This window comes from Panthera uncia, chromosome C2 (assembly GCF_023721935.1).
Source record: "Panthera uncia isolate 11264 chromosome C2, Puncia_PCG_1.0, whole genome shotgun sequence".
Lineage (NCBI taxonomy): Eukaryota > Metazoa > Chordata > Mammalia > Carnivora > Felidae > Panthera > Panthera uncia.
The window spans coordinates 36444713-36464878 of NC_064810.1; the positions used below are offsets into that span (position 1 = coordinate 36444713).

Here is a 20166-nt window from a genome sequence, read left to right on the forward strand (position 1 = left end):
GAGATGGAAACAGAGAAACCAAGGCAGGCTCACTTACTGTCAACACAAAGCTTGCCATGAAGCTTGAACTGTGAAATCAGGGCTTGAGCTGAAGTCAGACACTCAACTGACTGAGCACTCAGGCAACACTAATTAAGCTTAGAACAAGAAAAATATCAAGGAAAGAACGGACTGATTCCTTATTACAAATGGTGTGACGCTAACAATGGAAAATGGTGAAAGCTGAATGACTCAAATGACTCAGCTCCTGTATTGCTGCCCCTCCCCCTCCTGTTTAAGAATGATACTCATTCTGAAAACCAACAACAGCAACAGCAACAACTTGAAGCTGTATCGGTTTGTGGATACCAATGTAAGTATATTGATTATAAAATGAATAATCTAAATCAAAGTACATTTGTCTCAACAAATTAGATCTCAACGTACATAACTAGGTTTATAAAATTGTCAAATTATTGCTGTGAGTCTTATAAGGATCGTCAGGTCACGAAAAAGTGACAACAAAAACTGAAGATGACCAAATGTACCAATTTTCACCAGGGGAATAAAGTGTATTACACAAAACCCTGATTGGAAAACTTAATGCCCATTTTAGACAAGATTATGAGATGGGACAAGAAAATAAAAGGAGGTCAATTATTAAAAATCATTGCTATGTAGACAACAAAAGAAGTTCAATATGATCCAGCGCTTGAAGACTGTATTTGTTTTCTAATGCTAATGTAATAAATCACCACAAATTTGGTGGCTTACCAAAAATTGTGCCATGGAAAAAATTATTGATTGAATTGAACCATTAAGAGATGAACAACCAACCTTGAGATGAGAAAGGAGCATCTTTTCTGTTTTCAACTATTTAAAGATTTCATACAAATAATTAGATTTATTTTGCTTGGCACTTTTTAAAATTGTTTAAAAATATTAAAAATTGATAGATTAAATATACCAGGAGAAAGCTGTTTAGTTATATAATTTAGAGTATGTGTTGTCCAAGAAAGATCCCCATCTTTGAAAGTCTTTGGGCATATTTGGATGTTGGAGAGGAAGGTCAAGCAATGGAAAGGAAGTTGGAGCAATGCTTTCCATGTGCTTCAAATTATGTTTAGAGTAGTTGCAATTTCAAGTTTCTATGTATTTCCATGCTTATTTTCCTGAATCTTATAATAACAAGAAAGAACAAGAAAACATATTCTATATATTTGTTTAAAGAGATATCTTCCAATATTTTGTTATTAAAAGGAAAACATTTTATCTCTCTTTTAATTCAATTTATTGAAATTCAGATGAAGTGAAAAAAAAAGGAATAGGACAGATCTTGTTTCAACATTTGCTATAAATGTAAATTTTGGGCAAATTGACAGGTACATGAGATCATCCAGGGAGAGTTTTTAGGGAAATAAAGAAAAAAGTTTGAAGAAATAAAGGAACTAACCCCCAAATTTAAATAGTGAATTGAAGACAAGTTTTGGAGAAGAAAATAAGATATACAGAGAGAATTATCATTTCCATTAATTTGAACAAGAAGAGGATGCCAGTCACTTTAGTAAGAGCTTTGTCAGTGAAGCTGACAGAATAAAAATCAGATTGCAGGAAGTTGAGAGAAGAGAATGGAAGGCAGTAAAGAGGACAGGAATACTGGATATAAAGTACTCTTATCAGAAGATTCTGAATTAAGAAGGAAGTAAACATGGTTATCTTAAAGGAAGTTAAATTATAAGAACAGACGCTTTTAAGAAAAAAAAATAAGCAGGTTTATGTGATGAAGGGGAAGAAGAAATGATAGGAAAAGGAAGAAAGGCAGATGTGTTGTCCTTCACATAAAGGAAGAGGACAGAATTCATTGTACAGATTGTAGAATTAGCTGCAGAGAAGGTAACGAAAGTTTCTTCTACCGGAATATGAACAAAGGTGTAAGAATTACTTCATTTCACATGATCAGGCTGTTAAGATATTTTGTTAATGGGTACAATTTTCTATAATGTGAAAAGTTTATAATGTATGAAAATAGAGCCTTGAAATTTTAACTTTTTATCTTTCAAGAATAAAATGTAGTGGGTAACCAGAGAGGCACTTCTATATCATTTATTAAGAACTCATCATTAAATACCTAGCCATAATCATCTATTCTTCTCAAATATAAGCATCAGTGTGAAGATATCTATTTATAATAATTATACTCATGTAACCAATATGCTATTATGAGATTAGTTATATATGTTATTTTTCAAGACTAATTAAGAGGTATAGTTCAGACTCAATTTGTAATGTGGAATGCCCAGAATAGTAGAAAAAAGGGGTTCTAGGAAAAGTCTGCAGTTAGCAGGTGATTTCTTTAATTTTTCTTAAGTTGAAGAAAATATATTTTCCTTTAAAAGTTTTATCTTTCACTTCTGTATACTGTCTTTAAAGTGATTTTTTTAAGTCTAGAAATTGGCCATTTAAAAATGTTTGTTCATTTATCCCTCACATGTCAGTGCTATTATTTGAAACTGGCTTATGTATATCAATAGGCTGACAACACTATAGAAATGACTTAAGAAAGAAGTTGTGATTTAATCCATTATTTTAAATATATTCATCTTCTAAATAACTATCATTTAATGTTTGCTTACATAAGGATGATCGTTTTTTATATATGCAAATGTCATTTTCATGAGCTTAATAAACATACAGTCAACAAAACTAAAATCTACAACTCTTCCAGAAACATTTCAGTTATCATCTATCATCTCTCTCTCTCTGTGTGTCTCTATCTATCTATGTATCATCTATCTATAAAGATTTCTAATATCATATGCTGCATGATGATTTAGGAGGGGAAGAAGAAAAATTTTTTGGAGGAAAACATGATTTCTATACCATAAATATGGTATAGATAAAATGTTAGTGATTCAGACCATTAGGGCTACTATAAGAAATTATCAAACTGCATAGCTTAGAAACAACAGAAATTTCTCATAGTTCTAGAGTCTGAAAGTCCAAGATCAAGGAGCCAGCAAATTTGGTGCCTGTTGAGGACGTGCTTCTTGGTTCACAGACTTCCAAATTCTGGATGTGTCCTTCATTTAAGAAGGTTCTTGAAAATTCCCTGGGGTCTCTTTTGGAAGGGCACTAATTCCTTTTTAAGGACACCATCCACAGGAACTAATCACCTCCCATAGTCATTATACCTCCTAATACCACATTTGGGGGTAGTATTTCAACAAATGAATTTTGTGAGGACACATTCAGTATATAACCATTGATATATACAAGAACATAAATATATTAAAACAAATACCTATAGAACTTATCAATTTGAATCTTTACTATATTTTAGAATCAGTCAAAATGCCCAGATTTTTTAAAACAGATTGTCTTAGTCAAGGAATATTGTGTGTAGAAATCTAACATTAAAATAACAAAACTTTATATCTTTTCTTGTATCCATTTTGAGGAAAGTTAAAAAAAACAGAAAAAACAAAAAACCAACAACGAGAAAAACCCCACACGCACACCTATACATTTTCATATGCTTTGTCTGAAAATCAAAGAGCACCACATGGCAGAAAGCCTAGAAGAGTATAGAAAAAAAATATATATATAACTTTCTTCATTCAGGACCTAGTATCTGGCATGTACTTGTGGGTGCTGACACTGAATAGTTATAAAATTTGAATTGTGTTTTATAGTAAAAAAAAATGTACTCTACAATTTCATAATGATTCAACTGCCAGTACCTCTCTCTAATTCTGCCACTTCCTGCTTTGGGCCCCATGCCCTTTTTCTGTCCTTGGTTTTCTATGCTATAAGGTAATTCCATAACCAGACAAATTACAATAGGTTCATTTGATTGCCTCATTGCTTTTTAGCATGAAGGCATAGTTGAGTAACTTTTACTGAATCTACTGTAAAGTAAATTGCATTGTAGTGGGACACCAATGCACATTACTGTTCATTGTAGGTAATAAAAACCTGTAGATTGTACAGAGGGCACCATTTCCAAACTCCTACCCAAATTAGGAATCTCCTCTACAATATTAAGAGTAGATGTTCATCTACCCACTACCTGAATATTTTTACAAATATAAAATGTTAACTTTCAACATATTAAACTTTATGTATGGATAGCTCCAACTGTTAAAACACATTTCATTCCTTTAACCAAAACCTGAACTCAATTAGCTCCTGGCCCTTCCCCTTTTGTTCTATTTCTGAGAACATATACTGACTTAATCTCTTCTCTTCAATATTATAGCTTTATAAATAATTGAAGACACTTCAGGATTCTTATAAATAGTCTGATGGGCTTTTCTGTTTGCCTTCTAAAGTCCTAGTTTATGGCTGTATTCCTGGAAGAGCACTTGTCCATCTTAGGAATTATCCCCAATTTTTCATTTTTAAAAATAAAGTAGTAATAAGAATTAGATAAAATAAATCAGAATTGGTTTAGTAGATCTTTAGTGATTCCTCTCATTACCTGGCATCATCTACTAGTGTATATGATATATGCTCAGTAAGAGTTATCAATTTAACATGTGATTAAATTTGAAAAATGAGCAAAGATAACTCATCATTCTTTTCCTGAGGGCACTTGCTGATAAAAAATATAGTGCTAAGGGATAAGATAATCTAGAAGCAACTAACTCATTCCAGCCTTGTGTAGTAGTAGGAAAATTATTCAACCACGATGTCCTTGTAAACCACCTGTGCCAGCCAACTCTGTCATGGCCTATGCTTATGAGATGCAGGAAGTTGCCAAGCTACCTGTTAGTGCAGTCAGTAGGAAATGTGGGAAATTATACATCAGACATATGTGCAATATATGTGAGAGATGAAGTGAACAGTACCACCATAGAACAAGCAGAGAAAAATATGAATGTTTTTGTAAAAGCAGTTTAATCAATTCCATGAGTGGTATAAATCTGCAATTGCTTATTTTATGTTTAATGCCATTTTTTTTTTTAATTTGGATTTTAGGTGCCAGTGGTTCAAAAAAGTTAGGATGAAATCAAATAAAAATTAAGAACTAAATTTCTATTTCTCAGCAAAATTATAATAAATATAAAGGTTGCACAAAACCTGAAAAGAAGCAAAATGATATTTTAACATATGTAGTTGCAGAATATGCATTTTCATATCACTCTAACTTATGGCTTCTTAGTAAATAATTTTTCTTCCAAATTAATTTTGGTCTTTTTGACTCCTAAGTTTTTTTTTAAGTAAAAAAAAAAAAAAAATCTCAATTATTGCTATAGCATCAGTTACAAGAGAAGCCATTCACAAACACTTAAATGGTGCCAGATTTATACTAATAGATGTATCAAGTAGAAAAACATGGAAGATTATTCAAGTAATAATTTAATGTTTTATCCAATAAATCAAATAAAAGTAAAGCTTTTGGAAGTTCACTGTACATGATTTTGAAATTTTGTAAATTCAGTTAAAAAGTTGTCCATTGAGTAAAATTAATTGTATTATGTAGTAATACTATCAGTAATAATATTAACACTAACAAATTTCAGTGACTCATAGAATTTTGATAAGAACAATTTTTTTTTCTAAATTACAAATTCTATTCAGCCAATGTGGTTGAAATTGGTCATGTGAATAAATAATTCATAATTGCATCCAAATGAGCAGTGATATTTTTGCAACTGAAACAAAATCTGTAATTGTCAAAGTATACATACAGAAATCACTGAAATACATAATTTTTTTGTGATGAAGTTGCTCAATCATCATCATCACCATCATCATCATCATTTCTTTAGTGCAGCAATACGCATTTTCACTTTGCCAGACATCAGTTAAATTTTAGAAAGTTTTGAAATTGCTAAAGGGTATTTTGTAAATCAACTTCAGTAGACTGTAATTCTATTGAACCTTTCATAAGTGAGTCCTCTACATTTGATCACATTTGTTTCAAAACTGGCTGGAAATCTTCAAAGATGTCAATGAACAAGAAATAAAAAGAAGTCATCTGTTTTAGTTTTAGAAACTTTTAATTATTGAAAATAAAGCTTGTGGGGCACCTGGGTAGCTCAGTCTGTTGGGCTTCCGACTTCAGCTCAGGTCATGATCTCACCGCTCATGAGTTCCAGCCAGCATCAGGCTCTGTGCTGACAGCTCAGAGCCTGGAGCCCACTTCAGGTTCTCTCTCTCCCTCTCTCTCTGCTCCTCCCCTGCTCGTGCTGTCTCTCTCTTTCAAAATAAATAAACATAGAAAAAAGTTTAAAAACAAAAGAAAAGGAAAGGAAAGAAAAGAAAGCTTGTAAACAAGACCATGTTATAGAAATACACTGAAATTTATTGCTACAAAAAGTTATGGAGGAAACAAATTGAATGATTGATGGGAGTTTCCATATGGTACAAATTTTAATTCTGAAATTCTACAACTGTTCCTTGCAATACATTTTGAGAAAAATATTTTCATATCGTTCCTATTTATTTTTATTTTTTTTAATCTTTATTTATTTTTGAGAGAGAGACAGCATGTGAGCAGGGGAGGAGCAGAGAGAGAGGGAGAAGCAGAATCCGAAGCAGGCTCCAGGCTCTGAGCTGTCAGCACAGAGCCCGATGTGGGGCTCGAACTCACAAACTGTGAAATCATGACCTGAGCAGAAGTCGGACACTCAACCGACTAAGCCACCCAGGCGCCCCTCATTCCTATTTTTTGATTAGATACATTTATATTATACAGTGAAACTGAATTCTACTGAGATGGCCTAATTGCCACATCCAAATTTGGCAATACTTTAAAAATAAATATTTTAAAAAATAGCTTTTTCAAAAAAAATTATGTTGAAAATATTCCTATTTTTAAAAAGGCTCTCTGAATAAAGGTAAAAGACTGAAAATACTTGGGCTGAATTTTTATGTATTTATAGATGATTAAAAATTAGGATTAAGAATATTAGCACAATTATTAATTACCACAATCCTGAGATTTCCAGGTAACTCAGAACTACATACTGTTTTCTCTATTATAAAAACACATAGAGACAAGTGACTAGAAGTGATAGAAATTTAAAATGTATTACAAATAAACTGCAGCTTTCCAGATCACAAGCAATTTATTAATTTTTTAAATTGGAAAACATTATACAGAAGTTATTATAAAATCATAAATCTTGGTATTCAATTATTCTTTTCACTTGCATACTTCGGGACTGTTTTGTAATTTTTTTCTGTGAGAATTTTTCAACTTTGCTGGTAAGGTTTGCGCAGGTTGGTCTTGTCAAATTAATTTGCAATTTATAAAAAACTATAATAAACAATTACAGTAGTCTCTGAAAGTATGTATTGATTTGACTAGAAGAAGTCAATTCCAGTGCTCTCCATGGTGTAAACCAACACTGCTGGTTAAAGTATATGACAAGTCACCTCCCTCTCTTCACTCCTGTTTCAATCTTTTTCCTTTCGGAGATATTGATCTCAAGAGCAGTCTCTTATAAACATCCTTCTTGCTAACCTATCCCAAGGAACCTAACTTTCAACAATAATGTCAACAAGTGTTATTGTGAGAATAATATTAACACTGTGCCTGTACTGTAGTAAGCACTGAATTCCAAATGACTTACCAAAGTGTCTATCTTCAGGATGATAACAGTTAAAAGCCAATAAATATGCTGAGAATGTCTTGTCAAAGCAGAAGTTCAAGGAGCTCATTCATTTAACACTACTTTGTTGAGCACGTATATAGTAACTAACTTTGCTTATGCTGTGAAGCCCTGAGGGGCATTGAGTATTGCAGCTCTGATTTAAGTCTCATATTCTACTGATTCAAGGGAGGTTAATTCATAATTACACTAATCATACTAAATATAGTAAAGAAAGGCAAGCTCCAATTACCTATTTATCAATATATAATAAATTATTCCAAAAACTTAAATGTGTTAAAACAACATTGCTTATCATTTTATGCATCAGATATTGAGAGGGCTCTGCTTGCCTGGCATGACTAGGGCTGGATGATCCACTTCTGAGATGGCCTTCTCACTTACTTAATTGGTGTCTCTTGTGTGCATCAGCCTCCTTCTGTCTCCCCTTGATAAAGAGAATATTTTATCCTTTAAGATATTTCATCTTTCACACCCACACCAGCCTAGCCCATGTCTCCAATTTCTTGATGATTATTCTATGTCTCTTTGTTCCACATTCTGAGTTCTTGGTTCTCTCCTTCTTTTCCATAGGAAACAGACCATGATCATAATGAAATAAGCTTCTCAGTATGTTTCCTGTATAAACAAGTTTAAGGGCTCAAAGACTTATTTGTATTTTATATTATCTCTGTTCCTTTTTGTTGAAGCTGATATAATGTGTTTAAGACTTTGTGAGCCTGTAGTGTATCAGATTTTAATCCACTCCATTATATGGAATTCATATCCACATTTCAAGACAAGTTCTGTTCTGATTTGGCTCAAAAGTCAAGTTGGTATGCAATATTTCCCTTAAGATTCTTACAAGTGTTTTTATCTGGTTAAAAGGGTCAGTGTGGCATGCCCTTAAGATTCTTAGAGGCATGCTTTTGTGGCAGAGAGGGTCTGAGAAGATCTTGTAAGATTCTACGAAGTCTTAACAGGGATGGCCTTAAATCTTCTAGAGGTATCCTTAAATCTTCCAGAGGTATCAACACAGGATACTGAAGCCATTCTTTCATAAAAGTGACCCCAAAGCCTACTGTTTGTTCCATACTAAATTAGATTCTTTCTCTTTTTACCTTGATAATCTCTAGCAAAGAAGTAATGGAGATGAAAATTTTCTGAAACCAGCAAGTCCTGGGTCCTCTGCATATTTTTAAAAATTTTTGCTCAAAAACTGGGGCATCTGTGTGGGTCAGTCAGTTAAGTGTCCAACTCTTGATTTCAGCTCAAGTCATGATCTTCCAGTTTGTGGGATCAATCAAGTCCCAGGTCTGGCTCTGCACTGGCAGCATGGAGCCTGCTTGGGATTCTCTCATCTCCTCTCTCTCTGCCCCTTAGCCCACACGCTCACACACACTCTCACTCTCAAAATAAATAAATATACTTTAAAAATTAAAATTCTTCTCAAAAACTGAATGGTTCCTTCTTTAGCTGATCTCTGTTCTCTATTTTATAAACAGGCATGTAGAAGAGACTATTGAAACTTTCTAGATACTACCTGGAAATTTTCCATGCCAGAACAAAGGTTTATTATTTACCCTTGCTATTTTCCACTTTATTACAGGTGACAGTGTTGCCAAAATCTATTCTACTACATTGTAAAATCCCCTTTCTCCCACTTCCAATAACATTTCCTCACTCATCTTCAGAATAATCACCAGAAGTCTCCTCAAAGCTCTACCAACTTCTGACTGACAATCTCAAAGCAATGAAACCTGTTTTAGGTTTTGTTATGGAATTAGATCTACTACCCAATTCTCTTATAGCTATCAATCTTGTTAAAATCAGCCCAATATTTAGTCACTTAATATAACTATTTCATTTTGTTCATAATTTTGTGGCTCAGGGGTTGGGTTTCTGTTGTGGCTGAGACTGCAGGATCCACTTAGAACAGGATTTTTAAACTCTTATGTCTAGTGTCTTGATGTCTCTTTGCTTCTCTCTCCCTACACATGGTATCTCTTCCTCCAAAATGGCCTGAGTTATTCCAATTTTTACCATGCTGTCTGATGTCTCCCAGTACAAGTTTTCTAAGAAAAAGCATTCCAAGAGGTCCAGGCAAAAGCTGTGAAACTTCTTATGACTTAGCTATACTGTCATTTCTGTTGTATCTATTGGTCTAGCAACCTACAAAAGTCAGCCTATATTCAAAGATGGTGGAAAAAAAAAAACCTCACCCTTTCAATTAAGAAATAGTATGCATTTACAGGAAAGGAGGTAACTATATTTTGGTCATGTAACAGAGAAGCTAACAAAAGTTGTTAGCACCATAAAACCTGAACAAAATTAAGTACTTAAACAAAAAACCTTAGTGTTTAATTTGCAATCACTTTATCTGAATAATATTAATAATCTGAATTAACTGAATCCACTTACATATGTGGTTAAAATAATTTATAATACAGAGAGACACGGGTAACATTTCCCAGTAAATCTTCAGACAATCACATTACAAAAGGTATCCCTTAGAAACTGCTTGCCCTAGTAAATTTTAACCCGCATTTACCTCTTGAAGTCAGGAGATAACTCCACTAAGAACAGATCCAACCTCTCTAAACCTTGAACTACTATACAGTTCTATAAAGACTCTGGCTACCAGACTAAAGGTCAATTCACTTAAGAAATCTAGATCTCAGGTGGATTGAGTTAAGAATAAAGCTCAGAAGCAACTTCTCTTACAAATGCAAAGAATTAATGACCACTGATTTCTTATTTGCCAAGTTTGATCTTCTCCTGGGAAAAGAATGGGACCCTGAACAAGTGCTAATGGGTCTGTGCCCTCAAGGCAAGATTGGCCTTTCGGTGGTTTGGAGTTTCACATACTAAGTTTCCTTAAGCACTTTAAAAATAAATCCACTCTGTGAATCTAAACATTTTCTCAAAAATGTGTAAGTCCATTACTTAACACTACAAAACTTGGTATAAAGACTCTACAAATTTTTAGACTTAGCCTGTTACAATGAGGACATAAATTGCTTCGTTAGTATTTCTATCCTAATGTCAGAGGCTTGTATGGCAGGAAAAAATCTCATTTGTTTCTAGAGGGCTGGCACAGAAACAAGAAACCAATAAAATTCACTCTCCTCAAAAATGTCTGCAGGTAATTTGGGAGGAACATCAGTAAAGAAACGATGACCTGAAATCCACAACACTGTGCGATATTACTAATGAAAATATTAATTTAAAATCTCCAAAGTAATCTGCTGTTTTATGTTTCAGTTTGCTGTTGGCAATGTTGCCCTCTTTTTGGGTTTGGTCTATACTTATAAAGTTCACTGTTCCATTGTTGCTACCTAATTATTTGCTTCCTTGCTCTGAGTTGCTACCTAATTATTTACTGTTTACTTTTCCTAGACTTCATTGGTATCATCATCATCATCATCCAATGAAATCCAGCTATGGATGTTGTTTAATTATTGGCATCAACAGTATTACTACCATTTTTAGCAGGTCATCTGTAAAGCCTGTTCTGTGCTAAATAATTTACATACATATTTTACATTAACAACAATTCTGTAAGGTAAGTATTACACTGAAAGAAGAAAAAGAAACAACTAAAGTCATTAACTCAAGTATTTAAGAATGCTGAAATATGGGGAAAAGCTAAAAATGAGTATCTGCAGGAAGTAAGTAGCTGAAAGATTTTATAAGGCTGATTAAAAAGGGCCACTCAAAGTTTAGTATTGTTCTGAGAATTGTTCACTGCTCAGATTCTTGAAAAATATGGGGAAAACAAGGTATGTTAATCATGAGACAAGACATAGGAACAGGAAAATGGGAACTTAATTTCATCCATTGGCTTCTTAATTTGCATTTAGTAATAAGGGATAAGGAGAAACATTCAGATGCTAAGATTCTTGAAGGATAGCTAAAATTTGGTATTTTGATTTTCTATGATGGTGGCCATCATCTCTGGAGTTAGTAGTTAGTAGTTACAAAGAAGCATTTAAGACTCTGAGCAGAATAAGATATGGGAATACTCTGCTGGTGGGGTTTTGGAGTGATGGGCGTTCAGAGCTGATGGCCAAGAAAGAATTAAGACATATTTGGTTCAAAAAAGGTGATTTCATTAAAGCACAGGTGATGAAGGACCATAAGGCAAGCTAAGGGTCAAGTAAAAGCTAGCACATTGCCTGACCCCCCCACTCCCAAAAATAGGGATATGTGTAATATTCTTCAGGCACTCCTGGTTTCTCAAGAACAAAGGAAAGGAAAGGAAACAAATGGTTAAGTGATAGAGATCACAGTCATGCAGCACATGAGACTCCATCAGTTTATACAATCTTAGTAAATTATGAGAAAAAAACAATCTTATCAAAAGCCTAATTTCTAGAAACCTATGGACTCCGTTTCATGGAGCCCTAATATCACCTTCCCCTCCATAGTGATGTGGGGAAAAAAAGCAAGAAGGAAATGGCAAGTAAAATTGAATTTCTTTATAACTGCAGCCCATTGGCAAATACTTGAGGCAAATATAGAGTATAACATTTCTCCAGAACTCCCAACTGGTCTATGTTAATGCCTTACTAGAGGGAAAACAGCCTTAACTTGACAACAGCCAGGTCTCAGGTATCTTTGAGTCCTCTTTAGCACACCAAAGTCCTTCTGGAGCCATGACTTTTGCCTTTACCTCCCCCAACTCCACAGTATATAATCAGTCACTTTTCACAATCCCAGTGCAGCCCTTTCTGCCCACAAATCCTGTTCCCGTGATTTAATAAAATCACCTTTTCACCAAAGACGTCTTCAAGAGTTCTTGTCAGTTGACTCTGGACCACCACCCCCTACCACCACCACTCCAAAATCTCATCTCAGGGACAGGACCCGTGAGCAGAAAGAACAGCACTGGGGTTGTGAGGAGTGACTGGTTGTATACTATGGAGTTGGGGGAGGCAAAGGGAAAAGAGAGGCCTCCAGAAGGACTTTCATGTGCTAAAGAAGACTCCTAAAATACCAGAGGCCTAGCTATTGTCAAGCTAAGGTTGTTTTTCCTTTAGTAAGGTTTAACAATAGGACAGTAGGAGGTTCCTGGAGAACTAGGCTCTGTATTTGCCTCAAGTATTTGTCAATGGGCTGCAGGTTAAAAAGAAATTTAATTTTACCTGTCATTTCCTTCTTGCCTTTGTTCCCCACATTACTGTGGAGGGAAGGGTGATGCTGGGGCTCCAGGAAACTGAGTCTATAGGTTTCTGGAGATCAGGCTATTGATAAGATTGCCTTTTTCTCATAATTTACTAAGACATATGTAAACTAATGGAGATTAATGTCCTTCATGACTGATCTCTCTTATCATTAAACCATTTGTTTTTCCTTTTCCTTTGTTCTGATGCAGCCAGGAGTACCTGAGGAGTATCACACATATCCTACCCCGAGGTGGGGTGTTTGTGGGGCATTGGTTGCCTTATGCTCCCTCATCATTGCTAAGCAACATAAGAAAGGATCATTAATAGACCATGAGATGTCCCCTTAATATCCTACTTATCTTTCCTAGTCCTGATCAAGAAAGCAAATCCACTGGATTAAGACAGTTGTTTAAAATGCATTTGCTAATGTTCAAATGATCTTTATGGATTGGTTCTTACTTAGGTCTCATCTTTACAATTTTGCCAGGGTTAAGTTTGGATGATAGAACAAATGCTAGAAATATTTTCAAAAATTTTAAGTGAAATTGCCCTATCTATGCTGATTTAAGATTTTAATCTGTTTTTTTCTATTATTTTGTTAGCCAGCAATAAAAGCATGGAAAAATAGGAATGCTCTGTAGAAGAATAACACACAATTAACACATAATGATTTAGTCAGTGATTACCCAGGAAATCATCAGATATAAACTGGGCAGATATTGACCATCTCTAGGGCCTCTGATGTAATAATAAAACATAATAAACAATTGCCACTAATTGCACTTGAGATATTACTAATATTTAGAAACAAAAATTAACTTAAAGACAGTTTTTGTACCAGATTGTATACTTGAATTTGAGTATGCTTATTTTATACTGAGAGGTATACAATTATTTAAACATATTTGTATTACTATATTTTACTTTCACATAATAAAATTATGAAGACTACATGTTTCTCATAGTCTGTTAGGTTTTTCATTCCTTATTTAGTTAGAAATTACTTAAAATTTGGAAAAGAACAATCAAACTTAACTATTTATATTGTTCTTCTTTTTAAAAGGCAAAGAAGCAAATCTTCTTATTACCTGGTGACTATTCCAGGAAACCCACAAAGAGTTTTATACATAAAGGACATCTTAATAGTTGTATCTATTATAGGGAAGGAAACTAATTTTTCCTCTACCTTGTCTGAGCTCTTAGCTGAGACTCTTATTAAAAAAAAAAAAGATTAACAGGAGAAAAACAACAGAAGTTTAATAACATGTATAGTACATGTATATATTAGGAGATAGCCAGGAAAAAGGAATAATTCAAAAATATACCTTTAAAATTTAGGATAGTATTTACTATCTTAACAGAGAAAGGAAAGCGGATGGATATAGGCCTCTTAGAAGAGAAGATATGGTTTTTAGGAAAAATGAATGGGCCCTTAGAGAAATAGATAGAAGATATGATAGTTTGTAACAGTATTTGTCTGAGGGTGGTGTTGACTTCTAGTCTCCTCTCCTGTGATAGCAGTCAATCTTCCCTGGTTGACAAACTCCAGGGAAGGGGATTATGACAATTCAGTTCCTTTTGGAGGATCTATCTTTAGGCAAATAAGAGGAATTCAAAGAAAGATTCTCCCTGCATTTGTTGTTTTCAGAGAGCTACAACTGAAAATAATATACCAAAGTGGCATATTGTGGGGTGGCATGTCCTGAACTCCTACAGTCATATTTTGAGGTGACATATTCTACTACCTTTCATACTCTTTTGAATTTGATCTTGAAAAGTAGGAAAGTAATATTCAAGAAAAAATGACTAGAATAAATAGTTATTGGAAAATATTGGGAACAATGATTATAAGGAACATAACTTTAAAAAGAATAACAGATTATTTTCTGGCAAGGAATAATTTTGTTTCACAGAAAGAAAGAAATTCTAGCCCTTCTTATATATAGTATTTTACATTAAAAAAAATTATAAACTTTTCCTTATGAATAAAGAGATTAATATTGAGTCAAATAAATCAAAATTTTAACACATTCATGGTTTTATATTAAGGTATATTAATCATACCTTCATAAATCATACTTTTAGGTTACATTATAAATGATTTTATCAACATATTAAGCCAATGCATATTTATATTACAATTCCTATATCAATTAACTGTAATGTCATCTTTGAAAAATATACAAACCATATCTATTATCTTGTATATATTCATGTCTCCCTGTAATTATTATGCTAAGCATAGTCCCAAACACTTTTTTATTAACACCTTTAACCAAAGTTATCAATTCTTGTTTCTTCCCTTCAGAGACAGAGAAAACTGGAAGATAGAAAATCACAAACTCCATAATTCTTTATTTTTGTAAGTGTATATTTTATATCAACTTCACAAATGTTAAAGTAAATAAGGAAAATAAACACATATATATATAGCATTATCAAAAGGCATTTGCACATTCTACAATGTATAAGAATAGGGTAAATAAAAAGTTTAGACACTGAGGTTTATAATTTTTTCTTAATTTGAAAATGTTCATATACTCAATCTAATATTAGTGTAAGGTCTTAAAATTACTTAAAAATATGAAAATTATAATTGAAGCAAACAGTTGGCTCTTATTATATATAATATTTTAAAAATGTGTATTCATTTATTTTGAGACAGAGAGAGAGAGAGCGAGCTTATGAGCACAAGCAGGAGAGGGCCAAACAGAGAAGAGAGATAATCCAAACAGGCTCCATGTTATCAGTGCACAGCCCAATGAGGAGCTCAAACTTGTGAACCATGAGTTCATGACCTGAGCTGAAATCAAGAGTTAGACACTTAACTGACTAAGCCACCCAGGTGTGGTGCCCCTACCAGTAATGTTTTAAGAATTTATTCATGAGATTAACCTTTTAAAAAGACATCCATTTTCACAAGTTATTTGATTACAATTTTTTATATTCAAAATCATATATATTTGTGAAAATTAATGACAGCTCATTTGACCCTCAGAGGTCAATGTAGAAAATTTTTTAAAATTAAATAAGTTTTAATTTTAGTATTGCATATACTAGAATAGTGGCTAATGTTAATAGTGGTTGATGTTAATTTTACATAAAATGTAGAAGGAGATGGATATTTGCATCAATATACCTAATAATGCTAATTTGTTTAAAGATTCAAAAATTGATCAGATACAGTACACATTATTAATATAATTCATAAGTATACATAAACTAAAGTGCAACTACTCCTTAGATCTTGTTTAGAAATACTCGTTTCGACAGAGCTTTTTCTGATCTAGTCACTAGCTAACAAAGCTATCACTCTATTACATGCTCAGTTGAAGATTTTTTTTAATATAGACTATTTTTTAAGCAAAAAATAACAGCAAAATAATTTGCTTTCCTTTTATTTTCTTTTAAAGTTTATTCATTTTGAAAGAGACAGCATGCAAACAGGGCAGACAGAAATGTAGAGAGAGGGAGAGAGAGAGAGGGAGAGAGAGACAGAGAAAGGCAGAGACAGGGAGAGAGAGAATCCCAAGCAGGCTCCACACTGTCAGTGTGAGTCTGACGTGGGGCTCAAACTCACAGACCATGAGATCATGACCTGAGCCAAAATCAAGAGTAGGACGCTTAACTGACTGAGCCACCGAGGCAACCCAATAATTTTCTTTCTTTATGAAACATTTGAATATGTATCCAGATATGTATATATTCTTAAGATTGCAACCATAATAACAAAAAATATGACTAATATACAAAATAACCAAAGAGAAGGAAAAAACAGAAGAAGAACACATATGCACATACACACATAGAGGAAAATTAAGAAGAAGCTTATTTTAGACAAAAATTATTCTTACAAGTTAATTATCATCCCTCTGCAAGAAAGAATGATTACAGGTAGAAAGCCCATTTTGAAACCTGAACATACACACATACTGGCTCTCACAGAAGAGTTAATAGAGATTATTTAAGTAAAATAACCTTTCTCTCAAATGATCCCCTTTTTAGATAGATATGGCGATGCAACCTCCTTACCAGATTTGTAGCCTTTGTGTCTTGACACCTTTCAAATAAACAAAATTTTTACATCAAAATCTCTTCAAAATGGCTATTATAATTATGAATTCTCCAAGTGAAATGCCTTGAAGTGTTCAAATAATTGGGGGTATAGGCACCTATGCAAATAGTGCACCAGCTTGTTGTCAGCTTTCCAACTGACAGTTGTCTATTGCCTTCCAGTGGTGAGGAATGAAAAACACAAGTGAGCTCCCCCTAATCAAATCCTTGCACTCTTGCCTCACCTTAAAGGGTCCTAGCAGTGATAAAAACAAGTAGAGGAATCTCATCCAAAGATGATAATAGTGATGACATAAAGGTTTGAGCAGCACACTGACACAAAATGGTAAAATACCAGACAGGTGAAGAACTTACCACACTTTCCAGCCACAGAGGCCTATAATAAAGGAGAAATAGTTTTCTTGGCATGTCCTATCTTTATCAATATTTCCCAGGCATTAAATCTATGGGATGAGAAAAACTAAATCAAAATCAATTAGTTTAAGCCTTCATTAAAAACTTTTCAATGTGAGAACACTGCAAGATGGATATTGGGAAGGAATAATTAGCATACAGATTTATAAGTTGGGAAGGTCAGTCAAGATTTAGTTTTGTTCTCAGAATTATTCACTTAGAACTAATAAATGAATTCAGAAAAGTTTTAGGATACAAAATCAATATACAGAAATCTGTTGTATTTCTATATACTAATAATAAGCTATGAGAATATAAGAAAACAATTCCATTTACAATCATATCAAAAAAATATGTAGGAATAAATTTAACCAAGCAGATAAAAGATCTGTATTCTGAAACTGGAATACACTGATGAAAAAAACTGAAGATGACACAAACAAATGGAAAGATAAACTGTGCTCATGGATTAGAAGAATTCATATTGTTAAAATGTCTATTCTACTCAAAGCAATTTACAGATCCAATGCAATCTCTATCAATATAACAATGGCATTTGTTCTGCAGAACTAGACACAGTAATCCTAAAATCTGTATGGAACTACAAAAGACCTCAAATAGTCAGAGCAATCTTGAGGGAAAACAACAACAAAGCTGGCACTATCAATCTCCCAGATTTCAAACTGTACTACAAAGCTATAGTAATCAAAATAGTATGGTCCTGGTACAAAAACAGACACAGAGATCAGTAAAACAGAATAAAGAGCTCAGAAATAAGTCTATACTCCTATAGTCAATTAATCTATGACAAAGAAGGGAAGAATATGTATTGGGGAAAAGTCTGTCTATTTAATAAATGGTGTTGAAGAAACTGAATTTTAGCTACACACAAGAGAATGAAACTAGAACACTTTCTTATTTAAAAATAAATTGTATGGATGGAAGACTTAAATGGAAGATCTGAAACCATAAAACTAGAAGAAAACAGGAAGTAAGCTCTTTGATGTCCGTGTTGGCAATATTTTTTTTTGTATCTGTGTCTTCAAGCTAAGACAACAAAAGCAAAAATAAACAAGTGGGACTATATCAAACTAAAAAGCTTTTGCATAATAAAGGAAACCATCAATAAAAGGAAAAGGTAATCTACTGAATGTAAGAAGGTATTTGCTAATGACATGCCCTATAAGGGGTTAACACCCCAAATATATTAAAAAAACTCAGACAACTCAATAAAAAAAAAAAAAAAACACCTCATTAAAAATGGGCAGAGGACCTGAATAGATCTTTCTCCAAAGAAGACAGTACAGATGGCCAACAGACATATGAAAAGATGCTCAATATTACTAATCATCAGGGAAATGCAAATCAAAACCACAATGAGAAGAATGAAATAGAACCTCATACCTGTCAAGGTGCCTAGTATCCAAAAGACAAGAAATTACAAGTGTTGGCAAGGATGTAGAGAAAAGAGGATGCTTGTACACTGGTTGGTGGGAATGTAAATTGGTGTAACACTATGGAAAACAGTATGGATGTTCCTCAAAAAATTAAAAATAGAGCTACCATACAACCCAGCAATTCTAACTCTAGGTATTTATCTGAAGAAAACAAAAAATACAATTTGAAAAAACATATGCATCCCTGTTCATTAAAGTATTATTTATGATGAGCAAGATATGAAAACAAACTAAATGTCCATCAATAGATGAATGCATAAAGAAGATGTAGTTTATATAAACAATAGAATACTATTCAGCAGTAAAAAAGAATAAAATCTTGTCATTTGTAACAACATGGATGGACGTAATAAGTCCCTGGATGGATGAAATAAGTCAGACAGTGAAAGACAAATACTGTAGGTTCTTACTTGTATGTGAAATCTATGAAAGAAAACAAACAAATAACAACAACCAAAATAGAAATAGACTCATTGATACAGAGAACAAACTGATGGTTTCCAGAGGGGACAGTAGTGGTGAGGTGGACAAAATATATGAAGAGGAGTAAGAGGTACAATCTTCCAGTTATAAAATAAATAAGATATGGGGATGTAATGTGCAGCAAAGGGAATATAGTCAATAATATTGTAACAACTTTGTATGGTGACAGTAACTAGACTTATTGTGGTTACATAATAATGTATATAAATATTGAATCACTATGTTGTACACCTGAAGCTGATACAATACTGTATGTCAATTAATCTTCAATTAAAAATAAATCTCAGAAGGTGTGTGCAAACTGAGATTTTGTTAATCTTAGAACAGGATGCACAGACAGCAAGATTCAGTTTAGTAACCACTGGTTGGGCAATTTGAGTTTAGCAAGAATGTAAGGAGAAGAGTCTGTAAGTGAAGATCTTACTATGAGCATCAGTGGAAAATGTTCCATTGTTCATCATCATTTATGCTAGTATTTGTATTTTACAGATGAAGAATATAGGAACAGAATGGCTAAACAGCTCTTTCAAACTAAGTTATCAAGGTAGAGGCCAAACTCTTATGATAGAACTCCACCATAATTTAACTTGAATATAATAAGATTTGCTTGTTTTTCTTCCCAGACCCCATTACCAAACAGATGTGAAGTTCACCAAAGTTTATATCTTCTGTGAGCTGGTGTAGAAGATATGGCCTCTGATAATTTTGACATTCTCAAATGATTAAGATATTTTTTAAATGGTTTAACAAATGAAAACAAACAAATAAATCTCTCCATTTTTAACATAGTTAGTTGAAAGTGAACAATATTTTTGTACTAATCTTGAAATGATATAACACTGTATTTTGTGTGATTGAAATGTTTGAACTCCACTTAGTAGGTTATAGAATAATTTGTTTTCCGTCAGAAAAGGGTTTTAAAAAATCATTTACAATTCACACTAAAGAAATTATAAAGCATGAAGTGTCATTTTTCCTTGGTGGTTGCATTTTAGAATAGGGCAATATCTT

At 33.3% G+C, this 20166-nt stretch overlaps 1 long non-coding RNA gene across 1 annotated transcript; it reads left to right on the forward strand.

Annotated features, from left to right (window-relative positions):
• The first annotated feature begins 243 nt into the window (after positions 1-243).
• On the forward strand, positions 244-19899 carry LOC125922099 (uncharacterized). The gene is made up of 4 exons (XR_007457575.1): positions 244-352; positions 10980-11145; positions 15057-15110; positions 19779-19899. It is a non-coding gene; the product is annotated as an uncharacterized LOC125922099 (long non-coding RNA).
• The last annotated feature ends 267 nt before the right edge of the window (positions 19900-20166 follow it).